Here is a 7,298-nt window from a genome sequence, read left to right on the forward strand (position 1 = left end):
GAATGAGTCACAACTACTATACCAAAAATTATGGCAGCCACCAAATAATTAATAAGACAATAAAGCAACAATAAAAGGAACACCAGAATTTACGAGGTTCAGCCAATTTTGCCTACTTCCTCGGACACAACCAATATTTTATTCCACTCCAAAAATACAAGTGAAATAATACTAAAGAAAGAAGATACAAATGCCTTAAGAATATAAGAAGGCAAATGAGAGGTGTGTTTAAATCCTAAACATTAGGCCTCTTTTTATAAGAGAAAAATCCCAACAATTTTTCTCCCCAACCGATGTGGGAGTTTGACAACTTCAACATGAACAACACAGTAACTAGGCAAATATGGAAATAGTGGAATTGTCTTTAAGAAGCATCAACTCCCAATATAAAAATTGGCAGGTTAATGAATCTTTTTTGGCCTTCCTGTATCATATTCTTTTGTTGTTCCCTGTTGTGCATATGCTAGTTTTTATAATCTTGAGTAGTGGTTGCAATTTCAGCCGCAAATTGTTTGACTCGCCCAACCTCTAATACTAAAACTGTGTCTATACCGCCATTTAAAATATGGGTCAACATCGACTCATTTACAATCCTTACTGTTTCTGAATTATTTTTATGTATTTCATTTCAAAATCCAGTTTCATTGCATGCCACTGGCTTCATAAAACTTATGTGGATATAAAATGCCTCTTTCTCAGTTTTAGGATTCACTAATCGATCTCCTAACTTCTCTTTGGTTCTTGCAGCCTTTTCAAGGTCAGCCAACATCAAGCACAGCGGTAACTGTACCACACCCACCTGCAATTCGTCCTAGGGCTCGGGCACGAAGAGGACAGGCCACAGATCCACATAGTATTGCTGAGCGGGTAATAGGATTGATATATGCAGATAATTTTGTAGGACAATTATAAGTTATGTTGTGAAATGCAAGGGCTGCAGAAAATGCTCTAGAAACAAGTGCCTGAGTAATGTATTCTCTCTTTTACAGTTAAGAAGAGAAAGGATATCGGAAAGAATAAAGGCTTTACAGGAACTTGTCCCCAGCTGCAACAAGGTCTGTTCTATTCTCTTGTTGCCACAAATTCCTTTGATGAGTATTCTTTCTTTTGTTGCAACATATAAAAACTCATGCTCATTAATCTTAAAGTTGTATATTCAAAAAAATGGAAATATTAACTTTTGTGCTGATCCGTCGCTTTACCATGATGTTAAAGTACCTGTACTTAAAATTGAAAAAAAAAAAGGTAATAATAACTTCCTGTTGCGGTTGAGTATTGCTAATTGGATTCAAGTTACTTAAAATGAAAAATAGTTGCAATTTTCAGACAAGTAATTCCTAAAGCTCATTGTAATTGCCAACTTTTTAAGATTGGTTTGCTTAGTTTTTGATGCAATTCAAAAGATGTCGTTACTTGTGGTATTGATATTATTTTTTCTGTCTTGCCAGACCGACAGGGCAGCAATGCTTGATGAGATTCTGGACTACGTGAAGTTCTTAAGGCTTCAAGTTAAGGTAATTTGACAGCGTAAAAAAATAGGTAACATCAGCTAATTTTCATGTCAACTACTAGCTTAGCCGATTACTCTAGCCACTATATTCTAGGACAAACATTTCCAATGTTCTTTCAATTTTGACTAATCTACAGTGGCACTGGTTCTTCTTACCCTTTCTTTCCCATATGCTTCCATCCTGGTTTTGGATAATGGGAACTGGCTCTGTTGGCATGGAATCATAAAAAGCTCTTGTGAAATATGATTTATGCCTCTACTGTGCTTTTTTTCTCTGGTGCGTTCGAATAGCACAGGGAGCTTTGAGTAAAAATGATGAAGCTCAATTGTGTAATTTAAACAAAAAAATTTGCAGAAATATGATACTTTTTGGGGTGGTTTTAACATTTGATCCCGCTTGCCCTTTAGGCAGAATGATATCAAAACCACGTTTTTGGCCTAATTAAATGTCAAATGTGTCAAGTCAAATAACATAGGGATCAAAACTAGAACAAGATTCATGAATCAAATCAACTATTGTCCCTTCTAAACATAACTAACAGCTTGTTTGGATTGTTGTTGCATGTCGTTTTATAATGTATTGTATTGTATTGTATTGTATTGTTTGATGAATACGACATTTGGATATTGTATCGTTTGTTATCGTTTCGTGATGTCACGCACTAACAATATGAAGAATAAACTTGCAACATTACTAAGAAAAAAATAGGATATGGAGTAGAATTATTGTATAAAAAGTAGGATAAATGATAAAAGATGATTATTTAATAATAAGGAAGGGCAAGATGAGAGAAAAACGCAAGGAAACGACGCTACCACACCAAATCCGTTATTCCATAAAGTGACACTTTTCATCGTTACGTAATGATGGATTTAACGATACGATAGAATAAAATTTAAGTAATAATTAAAATAAACAGTGTATTTAAGTAATAATACTATATGATACAATAGGTAACAACCGTCCAAATAAGTTGTAACACTGAAATAGTAAAAACGAGCGGCCATGTGCACAAAGCATCCCACATTCATGCCGGGTTTAGGAAGGGTCGCACCCAATGGGTGTGATGTAAACAACCTACCATAATGCAAATATTAGTAAATGTTTTCATCGCCCAAACACGTGACTTATAGGTTACATGGACAATATACAAAATGCTTCCATATTTGCTCCAAATACTCAGCTTTGAAGGTGCGTCTGCATTGTTTTATATAATCATATGTCGATAACAACAAAGCAATCAAGTCTTTAACTTTGGATTTGGGATTTGTGTATCCATCATCATCTTTCAAAAATGTGTCGACCAATCTGATAAAATTTAAAGTTCGTTCGAGGATAAACATTGGTACTGCAGTAGGGCGCAAGAGTTCCTTATTTATATCTTTCCACGCATTTGTGATTTTTTTTCACATCTCAACATATGCTTCTTGCTTTGAAACTCCATATTCTTTCATGTAGCACTCAACAAATGAAGCAACATGTTCTCTTTGTTGTTCAACCTACAACATAATATATTTCAATTTCTTCATTAATATTATACAATATTTTACCATTTTAATCAGTCGTTTCTAAAGTTCCATAATTTACTTTAAGTAAATGTGATCATTGAAGTTGTAATTTATCAAGCATGTCTATTTATTATATCATGCAAAAGTGCCACCTAGACTCGAAATTAGACTGAGAAATGCTTTTTTTAAGTCAAGGGTCTATCAGGAACAACATTTTTACCTCCACAAGGTAGGATAAGATCTGCGTACACATCTCTCTTCCTAGACCCGTACTATAAAAATACACTGGATATGCTATTTTTGTTATTGTAGTTGTTTTTGTATTGTATTTAGGGACAAAATTCGCGAGTTACGATGACTATTGTTGTATAAAATGAAAATTATATTGTTATACTTACTTCATGATCAGCCATATCATCCATTAATCTACAGATTGTTGATGCAGCTCGAAGAATCAAAGGTTCATTTGCCAACCATTCAAAAGCCTCTTTTGTTATAATTTCCTCCATAACAACCAAAGAAATTATTCCATACATCGTACCGGTAGAGGTTACAACTCCATTTTTCATATACTCCTCACATTTTGGAATGTAGTTAGCATTCAACCATTCAGCTTCCTTATAATAGGCTGCCACCAACTTTTTCATCTAAAAAAGTAACAGAAAATGTACTAATAGTTCAAAATTGCGATTCTTCCCTACAACTTGGTTTACTTAATTAACTATTAAGTAGTAATTAATGTAACTTAATCAAGGATTATCTCTTTTTTTGCATAGTAGATTCGATCTACTTTACCTTCTTTGGCCAATACTTCTTCCATTTCATTGAAAACGTCGAGAAGGCCTTGATAAATAGGTCTCAGATATGTCGGTAACGAATCCATGGCACCTTCGTCCCATCTGCAAAGTCTAAGTTGTCATAATATATTTCTCTATAACAACACTTCACTATAGCATCTTAAAAAAATGTCAGAACAAATGACGTTGTTATAGAAACATTTTATTATATATAATTTTACCTTTGGATCGCATCCGTGAAAAGCACAAGCTCATCAAAAGTTGCATAAGCATCATAAGTGTCATCAATAATGGAGTTCATTTTGACTACTTTTGTTATCATACTTCTTGAACGACCATATTGAGGTTCAAATATATTCCCACCGTCCAAAAGTAAGCTTCTACTAATCTGTCCTTTGCATATGGAAATTTGTTTGCGCAATCCAAATCTTTCCACCAGCTATAGATATCATAACAGTATTAACATACTTAAACTTTAGGTGTTATTAATTAGCGCGAGTTACAGTCAAACATATCTATAATAGTCTCGTTTCTTTCAAATTTTTTTGATAACATAAAAGATTGATTATAAAGAAAACTTGACTGTTATAGTGAACTGTTGTTATAAAGGATGTATTTTATTGAGAGGTCTGACTGTACCATAATTATGAAGATGATAAGAATAGTAGATGTACCTTGTTAGCTCGTTAAGCTCTTTTCGATGAAGCTTTTGTAACATGTTGAAGTAATTTCAAAAGCAAATCATTATGTGTTCCAATGTTTTCATATATGTATATGTATTTCCTTGCTCCCACCCTTGGTATAGTTTTGCGAATAGGATGGCTTAAGGCTTCGGTAACTTGTACCTTAAGCGCGTTACTCAAATTCGGGATCACGGACTCGAGATGAGTTGGGGTAAATATAAGAGCTTCTTCTAGAATTTCCTCGTCGTGCACTCTCGTATGTGCTGCTTCATACAAACTCAGTAATCCTTGAACATCATTAGTATGATTTTCCTTGAATTTTCTGTCATGGTTAGTGAATTGCTTGAACACATCTGGTTGAACACCATGTTTATATTTTGAAAGAAATGAATTTCATTAGCATCAAGAAATTAAACCCTAAGTTATTACAACAACAAAAAAAAAATTCAGTGAAATCCTACAAGTGGAGTCTGCGGAGTATAGTGTGTACACAGACCTTACCTTTACTTTGTAAAGGTCGAGAGCCTGTTATCAATAGACCCTCGACTCAAGGAAAGCATAATCACAACAGTGTTAAAAGAAATATAGTCGTGGAGAAGCCATGGAAAAAGAAATAAATCGTACCCCAAGTTATTATTGACAATAACAACAGCAACCCAGTAGTTTTCCACAAGTGGAGTCTTAAATAATATTACTATAATAACTATTTGATTCCACGAGATATTTAGTATTAGGGTAAGTTGCATACTTTACACCCCTTGGGGGCGGCCCGTCCTGACCCTGCGTATACACGAGATATTTTATGCGCCAAACTGCCTTTTAACAACGAAAAAAATGAAGCTGTGCGGGAAAGGGCAGAAATGTAAGGTACCTGAAGACATGTAATTTCCTTGTTGCCTCGCAAGTCGAAAACGAAGAGCAGCAACATAAGGTTGTATTCATCGTTATCTTCACTATTTTGAGACAAATAAAAGATGTTTTGAATGGAGTTTTCAATCTCATAATTGAAATGATATGCTAATCCCAATCTTTGAATTGTGTCAATCAAGACTAGTTTTTGTGTACTATTATCTAGAGTTTCTACCAACATTTTCCGAACTATTTCTTTTAGCAATTCATGTTCATTTTTCTCTTAGGTAGTAATTTCCTGCAGGCAGATATTGAGCATCAGGGGCGTATCCGCATGTATAATACCGGATTCATCTGACTCAATACTTTCACGCGGAGCACAAATTTTATGTTTAACATTCTACTAAAATTGTAATAGATCCTTAAAGGTTGAACCCATAAAATTTAAATCCTAGATCCACATATGTTAATCATTAAAAAGGGCAGCCTAGTGCACTAAGCTTCTGCTATGTGCGGGGTCCGAGGAAGGGTCGGACCACAAGAGTCTATTGTATGCAGCCTTACCTCACATTTCTGCAAGAGGTTGTTTCCACGGCTCGAACCGGTGACCTCCCGGTCACAAGGCTCCTTTTGATAATTATTTATGAGTTTTGAATACATTATTAGATATATAGTGAAAACCTAACTAAGTTTTTACAAAATAGTAATATTCCATTCGTTTCAATTTATTTAAACCTTGTCGGAGTATGAGAGTCAAATTCAATATTGTTTAATGTGATGAGCATATATTCCTTAAATGTTTTGAAATAAATTTTACACATTTAGAAACTGCATAAAAGGTATTGTAAGTTACAACAATTAAAAATTCAAAATATTTGAAATACATTTGCAAAAAATATGGCCAAAGAAAATCTTATTTGACCTCCAGATAGTAAAAGGTTCATTCTTTTTTGAGACGGAGGAAGTATTAAATTCCAAACTCATAATTTCAAAAGTATTATAAAGACCAATCTTAAAGCTTGAACCTTTCATGTTTAAATGCTTGATCCGTCTCTAATAAAATTATAACATCTTCATTATTCCTTTAGGTAACACAGTTAGACCTATCTATAATAACATCCTCATATAACAGTCATTCACTAAAGAAGTCAAGTTTTCTCGGAATCGATTACTATGTTATATTATAATATATAATCTCTATAACAACACTTCACTATAACAATAAAAAACGATCGCAACAAATGAAGTTGTTATAGAGAAGTTTGACGGTAGAATATAAGCATGGGATTGTGACTTACTGTTATTTCAGAATTGTAGGAGAGAAAATGGTCACCCCAAATTGTTGAGGGAAAATCTGCCAAATGACGAGAGCTTGAAGAAAGATCCATTGCTCGATTCATTCTTCTTACTCTCTCTTTTCTTCTCCCTCCAAAAGAGGCATATGATGAGTGTATAACTCTGAGTTGAGAAGTATTGCATCTCCAAATATTCGACTGAAATTTTGCAAAGTGAGAAAACATTAATGGAGAAATTGATTGACTCATCTCTCTCTTTCTCTCGCCAAACGAGTTTTCTAGTTCCTTTACTTTAGAGTTTTGTAGCCAAAAAAAAAAAAAAAAAAAAAGGGCAGCTAAGCTTACAATGTTAGAATTTGCCACTACAACATTATGTATATATAGCTACAAATTCTTAGATACATATATGAAAATTGTGGCTAATACCTAACAATAGCCACAAAAATTAAAATTTCATGGCTATTTACAATTTTATAAAAAAATTTAGCTAAAAAATTAAATTGACAAAGCTAATTTAGCATTTTTGCTATAATTGCTAACTGTCGTAGCAATATTACCCAAATAGCTACAAATTTATTGCTACAATAAAATTTCGTAGCTAATCGTATTTGTTTGCCACGCATTTGAAATTACCGTAGCAATAACAACTTTATAG

The 7,298-nt window shown here is 33.7% G+C and overlaps 1 long non-coding RNA gene and 1 pseudogene across 1 annotated transcript; one reads left to right on the plus strand and one right to left on the minus strand.

Annotated features, from left to right (window-relative positions):
• Positions 1 to 641: 641 nt before the first annotated feature.
• On the plus strand, positions 642 to 1,640 carry LOC104218181 (uncharacterized). The gene is made up of 3 exons (XR_708929.2): positions 642 to 867; positions 990 to 1,055; positions 1,449 to 1,640. It is a non-coding gene; the product is annotated as an uncharacterized lncRNA (long non-coding RNA).
• A 760-nt stretch (positions 1,641 to 2,400) lies between these two features.
• On the minus strand, positions 2,401 to 6,965 carry LOC104218172 (sesquiterpene synthase 12-like; annotated as a pseudogene).
• Between the last annotated feature and the right edge of the window lie 333 nt (positions 6,966 to 7,298).

This window comes from Nicotiana sylvestris, chromosome 9 (assembly GCF_000393655.2).
Source record: "Nicotiana sylvestris chromosome 9, ASM39365v2, whole genome shotgun sequence".
NCBI classification, from domain to species: Eukaryota; Viridiplantae; Streptophyta; class Magnoliopsida; order Solanales; family Solanaceae; genus Nicotiana; species Nicotiana sylvestris.